Below are 20,165 nucleotides of genomic sequence, written 5' to 3'. Positions count from 1 at the left end.
TGAAAGACCTAGGCAGGCCTAGGAGGAATGGCAAATCACCAGGCTAGATAATCCCACCTGTGGAAAGCTGCCTACAGGCTCCACCCAGGAAAAACAGACGAAGATCAGGGTCTGGGGTGGGCCTATCCAGCATAACAGGATGCAGCTTTAACTTGAGCCTGCACCCAGCAACCAGCTCTAGCCAATCAAACTCTGATACCTTTCGCAGGTTTTTGTGTTTAAAAAACCTGACCTAAAAACAACCAAGAGAGTCTCAACCTCCCTTGGTTGGTTCCACTTTCCCTCTTATTTCCCGCTTAGTAAACCCTGTTCTCCTTAACTCGCTGCATTCGTCCGGTTTCTTGAGCGACTCGGACCGAACATAAGGTATTTATGATTTATTACCACACCCCCTTTTCTCCCGCAATTCTCCCTTTTGGTCATAAGCCAATATGAAGAATGCATTAGTGACCGACCTTTCAATCAGGTAGTATGGTTTCATAGCACCAGGAAGGCTCATCCGAGGAACTCTCAGTATCACTGTTGCCTTGTTGAAATAGTGTCTTGTTGAAATCACTGTGTCCTCACATGGGGGTGGGGCGATACTGCAACTACAGTGTGTGAGTGGAAGCTGAGTTTTCCCAAGAAGAAAGGGCAAGTAAATGGGAGGCAAACAGGGTTTATGGCCTTTGTTGTGAATGAACACTCTGGTCATTTCTATCCTCTGAACTACTGCGCTTTGCCACCGGTCTTGTTTTTCTGCGTTTTGTACCTGGTTTAACAGTTAGGTAAGCCATAAAAAGAGTATTAAAGGTATCTTATACATGTTCAGTAATCATAAGCAGCTGGACTATAAAGAAAAACCCAAAGAACAAGAATAACTTATGATTAATAGCAATAGCTGATAGGTAAAGAAAATCAAACAAATGGTCTCCGAGTTCAGTACCAATCCGGGGGTCCACAGATGTCTTGACGTAGCTGTCTACCTCTGGTGTCAGTGGCTTCTCACCCTCGAGGAGTCTTCAGTGCCCACTGTCGATGGAGGTGAGTCTCAGAGACTGAAGTAGATGTCCATTCATGTTTAGGCACCTGATAAGGTCCCTTTCAGTGAGGTTGGAGAGTGTCTTTTATTTTGTCCTTTCCAATAAACAAAATATCTTGGTGGTAGTCAGTGGCCTCTAAGTCTTTGTCTACTGGGAGTTTACTGTGAAAGGAAGCAGTTACCAATTTGGCATTTTCTTGAAGTGACTTTATCAAACCTTGACAAGAGTGTAAGATGACTCCTTTCAGTAATACCAGTTCCTAAATTCCTTCATCTGTTTTAAGTCCAGCTTAAAAGCACTATGATGCATGAAGGAATGCAAAAAACTGAAAAATGGGGTTTGCCAGGGAGCCCCGAGGAACCAGGTGGCTGTCCTGAGTTTCCCGTAGTCCTGGCTATTCATTTAATAGCCATTTACAACCACTGTTTTACTCCAGCAGTGTGCATTAGGAGTTTTTTTAATCACTTATTTTATAATGCTTCCCATGCAATTTAACATGAAAACAAATCTTCTGAGGTGTTCCAGAAGCTCTCCTGGAACACTGAAAAGTTATTCCCACATATATTGAGATTTTTAACCCTTAAAACCTCAATTTCTATTGAAGATTAAGAAGTAAACTGCTAAAATTCTTTAGCATGGCAGATTTATAAAGACACTTTATAACCTCTAGAAACATAGGTGCTTTTATTATCAAATGCATTTCATAATTTTAAAAACACATGCATTCTCAACAAAAAAACAGAACATTTCATGAACAGATCCAAATTGATCCTTTCATTTCTTTGTAATAATAATCCAAAAGTAGGTAAACTTGGGTCGAGCAATTAATTATTATTATTTTTTGTAAACCCAGTTAAATTAAAGACATGTTTGTTTTACTTAAACCAATGAATTTAAACTAGTTTTTATTTACTAAGGATTATTTTTAGATCATGTAATCATGAAAAGGTTTTGAGTTAGTTTCTAATATCTGAGAATTTTTAGAATACTCAATCTCTATAAGGGCTTGCCTTTAAATAAATTAATTTTAATTTATTAAATTAATTTTAACAATACCGTGTAGAGATAAAAAATATCACATTTACAATATACATATACACACACACACAGATTTTTTAGCTATGAGAAAAATTCACTAGTTTATTAAACAACAGTTGGATTCAAATTTCATTTTGGCAGTTGGGAGATAGAATTTGTATCTGTCCCTGACGAGCCAACTTCCAAATGACCTCCTCCTTTTAAAATAAGGTCACCTGGGTTTTCTGTTTGTTCGTCCGTGTGCTTGCTTTTAAACATGGAATGCTTCATGAAGTTATGTGTCATCCTTGCGCAGGTCCATACTAATCCTCTCCGTGGTTTAGTATATGTTCCAATTTTAGTATATGTGCTGCTGAAGTGAGCAAAGGTCAGCTGTTTTTAATATACCTCAAAAGACTTAAGTTGCCACCTATACAACATCATAGGTGATCCACTTACCTAAAATTTTTGAAGCCTCTAGAGAATAATTAAATATGCTTTGCATGGCTTCCAGAATGTTCCTGTGACCCATTCTACTCACTTAGCCAGAGGCATGCCAGAAAGGTCCAGGGCCACAGTCCACAGCAGTACAGACAGTGTCCTATGGCACTGTGCCAGGCAGCTCCCAGGGGGCATCCCAGGGATCTCCACTCCTGGTAGTCACTCAGCAGAAAAAGAGAAAACCTTTTCTTCTACTCTCCTAGTTTCTGCAGCTGGGGCCCTAGAACTTAAGCTGTCAAAAGACAGAAAACTGGAGAAAAGAAAAGAGTTTATTTATACATGCACCACAACATTCACACAGGAGAAACTCAGTGATGAGTAGCTCAAAGGGATAATTGAACTTTGGGTTTTTATATCATTTTTACAAGGAAGATTACACCTTTGAAGAGGTAACAACACAAAAGAAAAGGGGGTTATACTCTGGGGAGGTTAACATATTGGGTAAACTAATGGGAGACAAGAGTTGTTTGGTAAGTTTTGTTATGTAGATTCCTTCAGCGCCGTCTCTGAGCCGGGAAGAGCCTAGAGGTCTCTCTAGTGACTAAGAATGTAGCAGTTGTCCTCTTCCTGGCAGGGAGGACAGAAGCCTTTACCAATGAAGTTTCATGTTGTGTGTTCAGCCAGGTAGGAGGAAGACAAAGAGCTTTTTTCTCTGTCTACAGTTTCTTAATTTTCTTCAGCTCCAAATAATCCTCATGCCAAAGAGGCATATTTCTAAGGTGGCATGTCTGATCCCCACCAGTGTTCTGTGGGATCCCCTCTGTGGGCTGGGCCCTTCTGCTGGGTAATGGTAGCTGTTACTTCTGTGATTGGGTCTCCTGTTGAACTCTAAAGAAGTCAACTGCTATGTTGTGAGACACTCTGGGGAGGCTTATGTGGAATGGAGCATTTTTTAAAATGGTAATCGTGTGAAATAGAATTTTTATCAGATTCTTGTGTTTGTAGGCACAAACTATAATACATCTTTTACAGATGATATATGAAAGACACTTGATCCAGGATTTCCGAAAGTTTTGTTCAAAAATGTAGGGAAAATGTATTATAGAAGCATTTCATATAGTTATTCAAAAATTGTATTTTCTATATTTTGTGATAGTTGGTGTAGGTTAGGTTTTAAAAATTTATATTTTGTTGCTATTTATTTTCTCATTCTAAATAAATATTTGTTTCCTTACTTATTTTTGACTTGAAATTTTATAATCCTTTTCCTTAAATCAGACTCGTACCCTACACAATTATATAAATTTCAGCCCCAAATAACTGGATCTACCTTTTTTTTTTATTGGTTCTGTTTTTATGTAAAATGTCATCCTTTTGTTTCTCATGGATTCCTGACATTAATTTGATTTTTAATATACATTTTATTCTGATTGTTGAGGTCTTTGGTGCCCCCATGTTTTTGTGCCTGAAGTGACTGTGTACTCACCCTGCCCGAGTCCTGACCTGCTCACTGGAGTCAGTGCACAGCAGCCCAAGGCGCATGTCCTTCCTCAGCAGCCTTTCCTGACTCCTTAGGTTAGGGTTCAGTTTAATGCGATTTTGTAAACTTTAAGATATACATATATATGCATATAAATTATATATATATACAATTTGCCTGTATGCATAAAACATCACTGAAAAGTTATCCAAAAATACTTTGTGGGAGGTAAATAGGAATGACAGGGCAAAGACTTGCCTCAGAGATTTGCCTTAGAAAATGTATTTTTAAATGTTTCCCTTGGGAAAACTTTCTAAGGTAAATATATATTTTTCCTTATTACAAAAAGCAATATTTGTTCATAGAGAAAAATTAGAAAATACAGATAAAGTAGGAAACAGAAAGTATAAACATTCTCATCATTCAGCAATAATTCTGTTAGTTTATATATCAGTGTTTATCTTTTTCTGTCTGCCTCATTTTCATTCCTGCAAACTCATAACATTTATTGGCTGCTTCTCTGCCACGCTTCTTACCATTGGTTCTGACTTGGTGGTTCTGACTTATTTCCAATCTCATCTCAATTAGTGTATCTGTGCTTAGAGAACAGAGACTAGGTCTAACTGGTCTTTGTAACTTCCCTGGAGTATGAGATAGGAGGCTTAGCCTCAACCAAAGACCCAGTGTAGAGAACCCCTGAGTTTAAACCCCAGCGCCACCGTTTCGGCAGGCTGCATGACCTCTCTGAGCTGCAGTCTCCTCATCCGTTAAACCGGGTCCGGTTAGTGCCTACCTAAGGAGCGAAGCCGTTCCGCCGAGCCCAGCACACGTGCATGCACAGTGATTGTTTTCTATTATTACCCATTAGCACCGTGCTTTCATGCATTAATCCAACACATAGTTATTGCTTGAGTACTGCCTGCTAGACAGTCTTCCTGATGCTGGAGACACAGCAGTCAACAAAACAGACACAAATTCCTGCCTCAGGGAGCTTATATTTTAGTGTCTGGGAGTGGGAAACAAACACTATACAAAAACAAGCAAATAAAAACATAAAATGTAAGCACACTTAATAATGATGCATGCTATGGGAAATACAAAGCCTTGCACATAGTAGGTACTCAGATGTGTTGATTGAGTCATTTTCTTTCTCCCTTTGTCCCCACTTTCTCTGTCCCAAGATCCCCTTTCCAATGTGATTAAATAATGTTTGCATCGCCTGAACTCTCAAGATGGGCTGTGGATCCGGGAGTTATGACTGCCAAGGGTAGCAGCGGGGAAGAACCAAGACCAGAGGTCATGTGGCATTTGTACCTATGACAGGGGAAACACCACAGGTGTTTTGACGTGAGTTTTCTTCCGGATGATCACACTGTTGTACTCTAAAGTTTGTTCTCTTTCGTGATCAATATCTCTGCTCTGTGAAGTCAGGACAGTAAACAGGCTCTGAGGTGCTCCGTGGGGGAGGGTTTGGGAGACGCTGACCTGACAGCCCTCGTGACCCCTGTGTGTGCGCCTGCAGTGTCTCCTGGCCGAGACTTTTCTGGCCGCTTCTGCAGGAACCTTGCACTGGGTTTGTCTTTTCTCTGCTCCTCCCTGGGCACTTTGACTGGGCATCTCAAAACCCATTAGAGCTGCAACTTGGACCTCAGGCAGTGTGTGGGCCATCAGGCACTAATGTAAGGCAAACGTATTTGTAAATAATCCAAAGACCAGTGCCCCAGGTAGAGTGTATGAGCCCAAGCCTTGCATAAATCAGAGTGTGAAGAACTGAGATGTTTATAAAAAAGAAAATAATAAAATGTAGACCATATCTAGCATTGTAAAAATGTAGGGTGTTTTTGTGAGAAGATGTTAAATATGTGGAAGTTAACTTATTACTGCAATATTCTCACATCCAAGCATAACATATTTTTAGTTTACACAAATTTTAAACCCTCATACTATATATTCATATTTAATAATTTTATTATTTTATTATTATGAGGGTTAAAACTTCTCAACACAGATTGTTTGCTACAAACTGGCATTGGATTTGTTTTAATGTTGCTTACTTTGTGTGTATCAATTAACTTTAAGTTAATTAAAATTTTAAAATTTTCCTTTTTTTCCAAATACAAATTTTCCACAAGAAGCATAAAACAAGTCCATGAACTGCTGTGTAGGGAGGTCAGCTTCCCAAGTAGTTCCCAGTGATTGGTCTCCTGCTCTTCGTGTGTTTCCTATAACCTGTGCACCTAGCAGGAGGCATGCAAGTGACTGTGTGGGACCTGAGGCCAGGTGGTGGAAGACACTACAGGCCCCTTTCTCTCTCCCACCCACTTGCGCTGGGGAAGCAGTCCCATGCGAGAGCACTCAGGCAGCCCTGGGGTGCACCCAGTGTCAGGTGGCCACTCATGTGCGCTGGCACAGAAGTGGGTCTAAGTCTTCAGATGATTGTAGGCTTCTTTTCTCTGACCACATGAGGAACAGATTCAGGACTATGCAACTAAGGCACTCCCGAGTTCCTAGCACTCGGAAACAGTAAAATATTAAATGTTTGTTATTATTTTATGCTACTAGATTTGAAGTAATTTTGTTACACAGCAATAGATCGTTAATGTGTTCTATGTGCAAAAATGTCTGTAAATGCGTAAGAAGTGTCTAGAGAGATGCACATGAGGAATGTTGTAAACTCAGAGGAAGAGGAGTGATAACAAGGAAATGAATACTGTATGTTTCAATTATGTAATTAAAAAGAATTTTTTCTAAATCAATACATAGCTTTTATTGCATCTTTAAAACATCACAAACAGACCTCCAGCCAAGATGGAGATGTAGGTACACACACTGTGCCTCCTCGCACAACCAAAATTAAGACAGCAACAATTTAGAAACAAAATAATAACCAGAACTGACAGAAAGTTGAACTGTATGGAAGTCCGACAACCGAGGAGTTAAAATAGACACATTCATCCAGACCCGTAGGAAAGGCGGAGTCAGGCAGCTGATGGAGAGGGGTCGAGGCACAAAAAGCGGTGGCACCGGGCACTCAAGGCACCCCAGGCACGCAAGACCTCAGTGGGCAGACCCTGGGCACATAGGCAGCAGCTGGCATACCCCAGGCTCAGGGTGGCAATGGGCAGGCCCAGTGAGGCAGCAATTGTGAAGCAAGGCACTGCCTGCAGGGCGGCTGGCTGACCTGGCAGTCCCAGGGTCCCAGTCCCAGGAAATAGAGCCTCAGCACACTGATTTGAAACACCTGTGGGGGTAGATGCAAAGGGAGAGACTCCCAGCCTCACAGGAGAGCTCACTGGAGAGACCTACGGGTTCCTAGAATGTGCACAAGCACACCCACACGGGAATTAGCATCAGAAGGTCTAATTGTTCTAAAATGTTCAGACACCTTGCTCTCCCTCGGGGATACAGTGGCTCCGTAAAGCCAGCCTCAGCCACCTCCCACTGCACTGAGAAGCTTCATGGTGCCAAGGCTCACGGGCCTCATGGGCCACCCCATCTGGATGTCATTCTAAGTGCCCTCCAGAAAAAAATATCACTTGCTGCCCAGCTTGCCCCACTCAAAAATCCTACTCAGGATGACTGTGTACTGAAGGGGAAATGCCTGCAGCATTTCCTTCTGTGACTGTTGAGAACAAAGACAAGGGGCAGAAGTGAACTCATGGGAGGCCGGTGTATGGGCGAGCAGTTCCAGAGTCCCGGCGGTAGACTGGCCACGCCTCCCTCTCCTGTGACCATGACCATGGGACATCCGCCCCATACGGGTCCTCCCAAGGCTTGGTTCTGTGAGACTTCCTCCTTCCCTTCTCCTGCTGGTTGGGCCAGGCTTTGTTTTGCCCCAGATTCAGTAGTTATGCCCACTGGAGATCATAGATTCTAAGACATGATGCTTCTGCTGTGTTGCAGTTATAGGAATCAACAGATGGAGCCAGGAACTCGCATACCACGTGCACAGAGACTCCCCTGGGACTAGGGAGGCGGCAGGTGAGGGTGGGGTTATTTTTTCCTATTTGTGTGTTTTTAGAATCATCCTTACACAGGGTGAGCTTTCAGTACAAGGAAAGATGAAGTGCAGATAGGCAGCCCAGCACAAGGCTTCCCTCCTTCCTGTTGTGGTTCCTCATCAATACCTCTGGCCACACTTACATCAGGCATTTCTTAAGAAGAAATGGCATACTGAATAAAACAGTGATGGGGAAGAAAAATGCAGAGAGATCATGAGATTAAAGAGAAATAATAATTACTAGGAAATTAAAATAATAGTATTTTAAACCAGGAGAATAAAGAAGCAAATTATCAGTATTAAACATCTTAGTTTTATACAAAAGTACTAGAGTTAATTTTACAAAAGTTGAGCAATACACACGTATGAGAAACTTCCATTTCCAGAGAATTTCAAATATTAGAACATCTGTAATTATGGTGTAAATATTTAGTATCTGAGTGTTGACTCTCTCATAGTATTCATTTCTCCAAGAGGTTTGTAATTTTGTGTGTAAACTCATCTTTTAAAAGTTTTATTTATTTTATTTTTAGAGAGCAGAAGGGAGAGAGAAAGAGAGGGAGAGAAACATCAATGTGTGGCTGCCTCTCACATGCCCCCTACTGGGGACCTAGGCTGCAACCCAGGCCTGTGCCCTGACTGGGAATCGAACCAGCGACCCTTTGGTTCACAGCCCATGCTCAATCCACTGAGCATACCAGGCAAGGCTGTAAACTCATTTTTGTGGGAGTTCTGTAAGCCCTGGGTAGGAAAAATGTTACTATAGTACAGAAAAATGTAAGATTTCCTTCTGCCCATGTCTCTGTGGGCTTCAGTGGTCATGGACCTGTTTTTGTGTTAATTTCTCAGGTTTCTGTTTCTGGGCCATGCGGATAGGTAGATCCAAATCCCATTTACCTCACCATCATATATGGCCCATATCTCTCACCTTCCCCATCCAGCAAAGCTCAAGACAGGGGACATGCCTCCTCAGCACTTTTAGCTGGTGGGCCATGGACCACAACTTTTACATTCCAAGGCTTGCCCTGACTGGCGTGACTCAGTGGATTGAGTGCTGGCCTGGGAGCTTAAAGTCTGCCAGTTCAATTCTTGGTCAGGGCACATGCCTGGTCCTCAATGTTTCTCTGTCCTTCCCTTTCCCTCTGTGTAAAAATAAATAAATAAAATATTTTAAAAAATAAAATAAATCCTGGAGCTGGCATGCAGCCCAAACTCTATTTCTGACACAAAAGGTTTATGTTTCATTCACTGAAACTTTGTTATGTGACTTAAAAAAGGGAGGGCAGCAATAGCAACTGCAGCTACAGCTGCAGGAGAAGACGGACAAGGGGAAAGCCGAGTGACGTCCATCTTCATCTGAAACTGTCACAGAAGGAAAAAAGAAAAAGTTTTCACTTTCTGAGTTACATAAGATAACAAAGGCATTAAATGCTAAACCAGAGGATGTTTGTGTTAAGTCACCGCTGTCCAAACTCAGGAGCTCAGCATGGTGAGATGCCCCTTGGCAGGGGGTGGGAAGGAACCCTAAGGAACAAGGTCCTTCTCCTGGATTATAAAAGTAGAAAAGGTGTCCGTGGGCATCCTGTCACTTCTAAGACATCATCAGAAAGGCAACTCAAAGCTGTGTTGATGAATATCCTTTGCACAGATTAAGGACAAAAACTTAGAAAAACCCTACCCAGAAACAATGCTAATTCATGTGATGCCAACAAGGTGTAACCAGACTCATTACCTTCAACATCTGTTGACAGCCTAGAGGCACGTCAAAAATCAGAACCTCTTCACCAAAGCCCTTCATTTATCTGAAAGGATACCCAGAGACATGTTGACATATGTCCTGGGAACAGAGCTGGGAAAAAAATACATATAGACCTCTCCTGTAACTGAGGCCAGTGTGGGCAATAGACAATTTGCAATCAATCAGAGCACCTTTCTTCAACATCTGATGACAGCCTAGAATCTTGTCAGAACCTAAATCTTCACAAGAGCTTCTTTTTATCTGAAAAGGGTTCTCAACTAAGCAAGACAGTAGATAAGAATTAGTCAAAGCTGGCTGCACAAACCAAAGGAAAGAGAAGAGGTGATGAAGGCCCTTCTGTTGCAGTGTCTGATACTCAGTCTAAAGACCGTTAAGAGTGGAAGAAGGGGTGGCGATCATGTTGAGGGGAGCAGAAACAAGGATGGTACATATTCTAATTCAAAACGGAGCCCACTCTGATTTCCAAGAAGAGCAAAAAGAGGCTTAGAAGTAAGTAATTTACCTGATTCTCATAATTTTATTTCTTTTTTTAAAAATAAGATTTTATTTAGAGAGAGAAGTAAGAGAGGGAAAGAAATATCAGTGTGTGAGAGATACATGATCAGTTGCCTCTCACCTACTCCCAGCTGGGATCCTGGCCCACAACCCAGGCATGAGCCCTGACCAGGAATGGAGTCAGGGACCTTTCAGTTCTCAGGCCAGAGTGCAATCCACTGAACCACCCAGCCAGGGCAATCCTACTTCTTTGTATGCCAGCAGAACAGACAAAAGAACAAGAAAATGAATCAACAGTATCCTCTGAGTTTGAAAACTTAAAACCATTATCAAGACACAAAACTCTATGAAGAAATTACACCTGAACCTGTAGAAAGTGATTTTACTAAACTGTGCTCACTTAACAGTCAGGAGTTGGCTTTGAGTGCTATTCCCACATCACCTCTGACTGTTCAATCACTGAAACTTTTGAGACTTCTGTTTCCATGGATACTTTGGGGAATTCTACCTTGGTTGAGAAGGATGAGAATAAACTGAACACAATAGAAGAGCCTGTTTTAAGTGAACACAGTGAAAAGAGCCCATTGTTTCCAGTGATAAAGAAGGACCCGTTGGACATAAAAGTTCAGAAATTCTTAAATTGTAGCCTAAGCAAGACAATGACATCACTAACAGAAATGAAAATATTACTGAATCAGCGTTGTCAGAACTACCAATGAGTACGTGTGAATCAGTGCAGGTGTCATCTGAATGATGTCCTGTCATGGAAAACATTTCCTGTATTATACCTAGTAATGAGATGGATCTACAACTGGATTTTGTATCTACATCTGTTTATATTGGTAAAATAAAAAAGAGCTCTAAATTTGTGTTACATTCATGCCAAACTATATTAAGATCCCATTTCAACAATAAATAATGATACTAATAATAAGTTATACAGAGGATGACTTGTGCAAAGGAAGAATGAAGAAGAAAATATATATACAAATAGCATTTCAGAGATAAACTAGATGATAGGAAGCTTTTGTTCCAAGACTGAAGATGTGATCAAAATAACTTTAATTCGACTCCCCAGATACCCATGTACAGAAATCACAGTTATATATTATGATAATGAATCTAATAATTAGGAAGCTACTGTAAGTAGTAAGAATACATAAGGCACAGAATTAATATATTGATAGTCCTAATTAGGAAGTTTGGTAAGTTATTATGGAATAATGTAACATTAGCAATTTAGCAGACGTCCAAATAAAGACCCATGATTCAAAAGGAAATAACAATTTCAGAAAATATACTGATATAGTTAAAGACCTGTGTAACAGAGCTGCTTGTCAAATTCTTTTTTTAACTGAGATGTAATTGAAATACAACATTACGCTAATTTCAGGTGTGCAACAGAATGATTTGATGTTTGTATATATAGCTGACCCTTGAGCAGTGTTGATTTGAACTGCATGGGTCCACATATGCATGGATTTTTTTTTCAGTAAATATACAGTTGGCCCTACATATCTCAGGTTTGCGTCTGTGAATTCAACCAACCATGGCTCAAAAACAGCATTTTCCATCTGTGGTAGGGAATTCTAAGATGCAGAGGGCCTACTATATGCATTATTCTGTGTCATTTTATATTAGGGACTTTGGCGTCCCTTGATTTTGGTGTCTGCCAGGAAGGGGGTCCTGGACACTGGCCTCCCAAACCCTCGTGTTGTTCAAAAGTCAACTCTATTGCATAATGATGCCCACAGCAAGCCCAGTAAACATGCATTCCCATACTAAGTTATAAAAAATTATTTTCCTTGCAATCAGGACTTTTAAGAAATTCTCTCTTAGCAATTTTTTAATAAGAGATTTTAAATGTTTGTTTTTGAGAGAGAGGAAGGCAAGGAGAAAGAGAAACATCGATGTGTTTGAGAAACATCAACTGGTTGCCTCTGGTTCGCTCCCCAATCAGGACCAGGCAGGCCTACAACCCAGATGTGTGCCCTGACCAAAATTCTAACTGGCGTCCCTTTGCTTTGCAGGAAGACACCCAACCAACAGAGCCACGCTACTCAGGGCTCTCTTAGCAACTTTCAAATACACAATACAATATTATTAACTATAGTCACCATGTGTGTACTAAATCCTCATGATTTATTTATTTTATAACTGGAAGTTTGTACCATTTGACCCCTTTTGCCTACCCCATCCTATGCCTCTGGAAACCACCAATCTGATCTTAATTTATGAGCTTGCTAGGTTTTGTTTTGTTTTGTTTTTTTAAGAATCTGCATAGTAAGTGTTATTATATAGTATTTGTTTATCTCTGTCTGACCTATTTCACTTAGCATAATGTCCTCAAGGTCTATCTATGTTGTCACATGTGGCAATATTTCATTCTCTTTTATGGCTAAATAGTATTCCTTTGTACGTATAATACACACACACACAGTATCTTCTTTATCCATCCATCTATGACATTTTATCCATTCATCTAGTGACACTTAGGTCATTTTCAGATCTTGGTTATTGTAATAATGCTGCAGTGAACATGGCATATATATATATTTTTCTGAAGTAGTGTTTTTGTTTTCTTTGAATAAGTACCCAGGGTGGAATTGCTGGATCATATGGTAATTCTATTTTTAATTTTTTGAGGAAGCTTCATGCTTTTTTCCACAGTGGCTGCACCAATGTGTTCCCATCAACAGTGCATAAGGGTTCTCTTTCCTTTATATCCTCACCCACCCTTATGTCTTATCTTTTGAAAATCGCTCTTCTAACAGGTATGAGATCATATGTTATTGTGGTTTTGATTTGTGTTTTCATGATTAGAGATTCAAGCTCCCATTTGTATGCCTGTTGACCATCTGTATGTCTTCTTTGGAAAAATTACTTAATGTCTTACTTAGTTTCTCTGCTCACTTTTTAATTGTTTACTTTTTTGCTATTAAAAATGGAAATTGTGTTTTTTCTCCAGCTTTAAAAAAATCAACTTTATACACTTTGTAAAGTATGTAATTGTCTAACCATTATGCTATACACCTGAAACTAATACATAATAATATTGCATGTAAACTGTAATTGAAAAATAAAAATAATCCACTTTGTGAGGTATAATTTACAGGGGATGTATATATATTTTATCCAGGATTAATCCAGCAGGGAAGGGACTGTAAGTCACATACCATACATTTCACCCATTTAAAATGTAAAATGCAGTGTTTTCTAGTGTATTCACAGACTTGTGCAACCATCATCACAGTTAGTTTTAGAATATTTTCATCACTTCAAAGTCAAAAACAAATGCTTCTCCTTTAGCTACTGTTAATGAGCACACACTTGATGTGTATAAGCCTAGCAAGTTACAAGATTGGGATACAAGTAATATTTCTATCTTTGTCTCATTTGTGTTATAAATAGAATAAACCCTCTTTATTTTAGAGTTATTCATTCTTGTACTTGAAAAAAGACAAAAATGCAATAAAATATTCAAATAATTGCAAAATTGTTCTCTCCAGGCAGTGGAAGCAGTTCAGCCAGAACTCAGTTGTTGACTGAAAGTCAGTTCTCACGTGAGAGACGGGCTGTTTGTTTGTTACTGTACATGAAATGTGGTTTATGGGTGTTGGCAAACAATGTAGAAAGTACACATTGTATCTTCTTGGTACAGGAGAATTGACAACTGCTTATAAATCATGTTTGGGATAAAGGAAACAAAAAGCTAAAGTCTGAGGAATAAGTTAACATCATGAAAATAGGTGGATTGAAGGATTAAGAATAAATTAAACATTAAGGAGTTAAAAGTAAAATAACACCAAACTAACACCAAAAAATAAAGACTTAATTTTGTTTTAAGTAATGAAAGTCAAAATTCAAGGCAAGGGAGACAGATGGACTATTGAGTGGAAGAAATATTCCATTTAGTAAAAACTGCAAAAAGTGTAAAATACCTGCAAATAACCTTAGCAAGAACTATACAGGCTCAAGTCTGTACATTGAAGAAAACTACAGTTCTACTGAGAGACACAAATGAAGATGTAAATAAATAAAAACACTTTGTCTTTGAGTTGGATGAGGTGATAGTAGAGATATAGTAACTCTTCCTAAGTGGATCCACAGTTGTGACCACTATAAAATAAAACTATTTTTGAGAATAATATATACTAAAATTCATATAAAAGTAGCCAGAGAAATTTTGAGGAATAAAAAGAATGAGGAAAGGGTTGCTCCAAACACATAGTAAAGTGTATTTTACAGATGTTTACTTAATGGATTGGTCCTACATGTGACCAAACAGACAGATCAAGAGAACCGAATAGAGAGCCTAGAACTAAATGCAAATTGCTATGAGAACTACATGATGAAGGTGGCATTTAAAGTCAGTGGAGAAAAGATGAATTGCTTACTAAATACTACTTGCAAAACTAGTAGTTGCATATCTGGGAAAAAATAAAACTGTTCCTCAATCCTAATTTTCAAAATAAGCTCCAGATAGATCACAAACTTTTAATGTAAAAACTGGAACCAAAAGTGACTAGAAGACAGCATAGAAGAGATAAAAATAAATAATCTTAGACTGGAAAAGACCTGACTTAAGCAAGAAACAAAAATCAAAAGTCTTATTTGAATTTACCTGCAAAGCATAAAAATTAACTTACCTGCATAAAAACCCTACATTTCTTCCTGTCAAAAATGATTAAAAAACTAAAAGAAAACACAGGGGAACAGTATTTCCAGCACCTATGACAGAAAGCATCCTCTTTGGAGGGCGATGTGACAGCATCCGTCATCATTCTCAGAGCAGCTAGCTTGGCCTTACAGTTCTACTTCTAGAACTTGGTCCCACTCTTATGGGGGTGTGTGTGGATACACGTTTCACTGAGGTATGTCTGTAATAGAAAGAGGTCAGAAATAACTGATGTGTTCTATAAAATACAATATAGTATGTACATCCATAATTCATGTTATTTGTGTGGCTCTTAAAACGTTAGGGTAGCTCTTTGCGTGCTGATATGAAATACTCTCCAAGATGTAGGGTTCAGAAGAGAACAAACAGGTCTGAACTGTGTGTGTACTAAGTTCCTGTTGGTTCAGTGAAAGTGGAGGCATCTGCTTCTACAGGGAATGTAAGATGCTAACATGGCTACCTCGGCAGACAGGGATTAGGGGACCAGAGGTCTTGCTTGCTTTTCATTGTATACTCTTTATTTATTTTCCACTTTCATCATATGCTTTTATTACTTTTCCAATTGAAAAGTTAATAAAAATTAAGGAAACAAAGCAGGAAATTTTTACCTTAAAGAAACATACAGGAAATTAAAGTAGAAAGATAACACGGAAAACAAACAACAGACATTTAAAAAAATCGATAAACTTGAGAAAAGGAGATACAGAGCTATAAAACCAAATATGACATTGATAAAACAGGGAACTAAGAAAAGGGTAGGGAAAACGTAACAGGTAGAGGCAGACAGCTAAGTCCTCTGTGGAGCCTCTGGGTTGGACATGTGTTCCCACGGAGTCCCCACCAAGGATGCCTGAAGTTGAGTGACACGCAGCCCAGGTGGGGCCCAGAAGCTGAAAAGCGCAATGAGAACAGAGGGGTCTGGGCGAGGCGCAGGACCTGTGTGTGGCAGTTCCGGGAGCTCCTCCAGGCCAACTCTCTCTGGCACCCAGCCTGTGGTTTGGAGATCGACGGGCGTGTAAATGAAGGGCTGTGTCCTCAGAGCACCCAGTTCCAACGGCGACAGTGGGCTTGGACAGTGTGTTGAGGGTGTGGGTCTGGACGGAGGGCTGGCAGCATCCAGGGAACAGCCTCTGTCACACTGTGCAGGGCCCGTTTTTAATAGTGATCCCATGTGACAAAGAGCAGTGGCCCCAGTGGCCTCAGGAGAGCTCCAAGCCTCTCCTCTCTCCGGAACAGAAGACCCCATTTGGACCCCTCATGTGGGTGGAACCCCTAAGAAGGGGACACTGGATCTTGGGTAATTGGAACAATAAAGGAGATGGACTGTATTTGGAACCTAATGTAGATGCATGAGTCATATAATAACTGAAGACAAATGAGGGTATCATCCAGAATGGGTGAACTTTAAGCTCTAAAGTTAGAGTCCCTTGGGTCTTTTCTAGTGGCCTCTTTGGTTCCTAGGTGGGGATGGTGGGTGAAGAAGGGAGGGGACAGAAGGAAAGAGATCCGGAAAGCCTTGAGCTCCCCCTTCAGGTTAAAGCACGCACCACACTTTTGTTAAAGGATACAGCAGCAGTACTCAATGTTCTGAGTCTAGGGAAGGGCTTGGATTCCATGACGTTGAAACTATTTTCATAACAATATTAAGACATTATTTGACCTTCCATGTTGTGGACATTTGCACAGCCCTTGAGTGCATGGCTTTTAACATTCTGTGTTACCAACGGGAGGTGTGCCTAAAGCACGTGTACTGCCAAGGTGTGCTGCTGCCTTGAGGAAAACCACTTGGGTTGTCGTTGAATTGTGAGTTAAACTCGCTGCTTTTTCCATGAAACATCATTTTTAAAAGAATGACTGATAGACATTCACATGATGGATGAACATTCACACTTGGGCACTTAGCAGGTGTTTTCCTGCAAATCATTGAAGTGAGTCTCTGACTTCAAAGAAAACAATGAGAAGAATGTGTTGTTAATTTTTAAATCTGAGCTTTGAAGAAAAAATTGTAATTTAAAAATATGTGAAGACTTTTCTCATGAGATCAGTAGTGAAACAAATGTAATTTTTGATAATAGATAACAAAAGGTAGGAACATTTGAAAGATCTGCATATATCAGTGAACTCATTTTCTAAACAACCAATGCATGATGCCACAGAGTCATGGTGGGTAAAAGACCCATGCAAAGTGCAAGATAAACCCGCTGTAATGTGACAGAGTCTGAGAAGTTGGTTGACAAGCTGTCAGATTCCACACTGTAACTACCTGAAAGAAACTATATCTAGTTGAGTGTGCTATCAAAGAAGAATGTCTACAGTCATCAGCCTGCTAAAAACATTCCTTCCTCCCCTGACTGCTGTGGCTCAGTTAGTTGGAGCACTGTCCTGCAAAGCAAACGATTGCTGGTTCAATTCCCAGTTGGGGTACATGCCTGGGGAGTGGCTTCAGTCTCTTGTTGGGGTGCATATGCTGATCAGTGTTTCTCTCCTTCTCTTTCTTCCTCCCTTCCCCTCTCTCTAAAAATAAGTAAAACCTTGAAAAAAAATGACTCCTTCCTTTCTCAAATGTATTTTGATGTGACGTTGGATTCTCTTCATAATCTTCAGCACGTATCACAGCTGATGGCATGTAGAAGTAGATATGGGAATCAATTGCCTTCCATTAAACTAGCCATTAAGAAGATGTGAAAGTTATGTAAATCATCACTACCTTTCTGACCAATTTTCTTTTGATTTGGAAAATATTGGGTTTTTCCATAAAAAGAAGAGTTTTTAAAAATTTAACTTCTAATGTTTTAAATCAACTAATAACTGAATAAATAAATAAATATTTTAGATTTTTTTGTTTAATTTCTATTATGGTAAATATCAATAGATATAGCCCATGTGAACAAAAGCTTCTTGGGCGGGGGCGGGGGCGGTCTTCAACAATAGTAGTTGTGATAACAATAAGGTCCTTGGACCAAAAACTTTAAGAACCACTGGTCTGGGAGTTAATACCAGTGGGTCTGCCTGTCAGGATGCACATAAGTTTCTGCTGTTCTAGGTTTTCCTTTAGTAGGTCTCCTTTAGCTCTGCTCTTCCAGCCCCCTTAACTGAAGCCACAATCTGAAACGCTGAGTAGATTCTGGCATGGTGGCCAGAGACCTACTTAGCTCAGGATCCTTTCTACCCACTTAAAAGATTTCTGCCTGAGTAAGGTAGGGTGGAGGGAGGCAAGGTGAAATACATTCAGTCCTGAGATGGCAGTTAGGCACATGAAACCCTTTTAATTCTGCCAAGGAGATTTGGGAGGGAGTTAAGAACTGGAGACAGCACAGAGGTCAGGTAGCATTTGATCCAAATCTTGAGAGCCATGTTGTATTTGGCCTGGCAATACAACACATACAGATCTGAAACAATCCTAGGCACACCGACTTCATCCTGGTGAAAGCATGTCAGTTCTTGTCTTCTTTTCTGCTCTTCTTTCCATCTCTCTCTCTCTTCCCATTACCAGGTATTATTCCTACAACTCCTTGGCATGCCTCAGAATAAAACTATTATCAGAAATGTTATTAGAAATACCCTGCATGATTTGAGGCTGAGAGTAAAGGCTTACAGTTTGATGTTAGCACAACCTCCTGTGAAAACATCATAGGACAGAACTCAGTTGGAATTTTGGCTTTACCTTTTCTTTATTCTGGGATCTTGAGCAAATTACTGAAACACTTTAAGCCTCCGTTTCCCCATCTGGAAAGTGGACACAGTACCACCAATGCCTCAGAACTGTTTAGACAACTATTATAAACATGTGGAAGCATAGTGCCCAGGACCAGTCATTCATGCAACGAGTACCAATTTCTGTCCTTGCTTTCCCACTTCCTCCCTCCAGCCCTGCAGAGACACTCGGACTAGGCTTCCAGTCAGGAAATGTGCCTTTTGAGAGGACAGAGCCATCATGGCTTTAGTTCCTGGGTGATGGCAGCAAGTCCACTAGACTTGACAACACCATGTGTGCCATATCATGCTTACCTGGCAGGGGAGATACCATGATCACAGAGGTGGTTTTCCCAGGGCGAGGCTTATCCACCACACTCTGGATGTGTTGACCCTTCCACTCCCCCAAATGTGGGAAGCTTGACTGAATGATTTGTGGTAGTGTGCAGGCAGTGGTGATGGGGGACCAGAATGTGTGCTGTATGTAAAGTACCATTTCAGTGATTTTCTGTTAGTGGCAAATCAGGGATTGCACAGGTGTTGCTACTAGAATGTGAGGCAGGATAACCAGCACATACAGGCCCTGGCTAAGGCACACGCTGAGAGCAGAGCAGGGCCATTCATCTGTTTTGCCCGCAATGGTTCCGGATTTTTTTATCATAATAGTTAGGCAGAAGGCACCCACTGAATACAGGGTCCTACCCTTGGGACTTCATGAAAACAACAAAGGGATTCACTGAGAATTGCTGAAATTCTTTCAGATAGAACATTAGCTACATGCAGTAAATATCTGTACAGTTAACCTGGAAACAATACTAAAATATTATAAATAATTTCCCAGGGATTCTGGTTTCAATGTCAAATTTCTTAATGGATGCTGCTTTATTATGTCAGAGCATTTAATACTATTTGTAGTAAGCTCTCTTCTCTGTGTAGATGACTGCTCCAAATTTAAGAACAGAATCCTCACCCCCATAGTATTCCAGAAACCTACTGCTTCTATTCCTACCAAAGGTCTGTTGCTACTTATTCCCTGGCCAGTGTCCTCTCCTTCCTGTCTTCTCACTCCTTCCCTCCCTCCCTCCCTTGCTATCTCTCTCTCCCCCACCCCCACCTCCACACCTTCTGTTCCTCTAGCTCTCTCTCCTCTTCCCTCTCCTTTGTATTAGTGGCCCTGGGGCTGAAGTCAGAGCCTTGACCCTATAGTCAGCCACTCTTATTCCCATAGTTCTGTGCCCTCTGGAACTATTAGTGAACTGGGGTAGAGGAAAGAATTTATCTAGCTCACTCTTGGGTAGGAAAAAGAACTTCCTGCTTTGGGGAAGGAGCTAAAAATGGACACTCATTCTATCAGAAACAGGGTCATCATGACATTTCCTGTTTAATACTACTTAAAAACTCCCTCACTCTCATCCTCCATGACTATATGTAAGCACCAAAGTATATAGAAATATCTTGCCTGTCTTTATACTATATATAATCATAAAATGAATTTCAGTTTGCATAGCTCCTTAAGATTAAGAGGCAGCAGCTGGCAGTATGGTCTCTTCAGAGTGACTGAGAGTGAGCCCTGACTGGCT

At 40.4% G+C, this 20,165-nt stretch overlaps 3 pseudogenes; 2 read left to right on the top strand and 1 right to left on the bottom strand.

Annotated features, from left to right (window-relative positions):
- Positions 1-905: 905 nt before the first annotated feature.
- Positions 906-11,129, top strand: LOC114496808 (annotated as a pseudogene).
- LOC114498258 lies at positions 2,311-2,425 on the bottom strand (annotated as a pseudogene).
- A 7,763-nt stretch (positions 11,130-18,892) lies between the features above and the next one.
- Positions 18,893-19,039, top strand: LOC114498366 (annotated as a pseudogene).
- Positions 19,040-20,165: the final 1,126 nt, after the last annotated feature.

This window comes from Phyllostomus discolor, chromosome 5 (genome assembly GCF_004126475.2).
Source record: "Phyllostomus discolor isolate MPI-MPIP mPhyDis1 chromosome 5, mPhyDis1.pri.v3, whole genome shotgun sequence".
In the NCBI taxonomy this organism is placed as follows: Eukaryota; Metazoa; Chordata; class Mammalia; order Chiroptera; family Phyllostomidae; genus Phyllostomus; species Phyllostomus discolor.
Note: the sequence above shows the minus strand (reverse complement) of the source record. Positions and strands in the feature narration are given on the sequence as shown.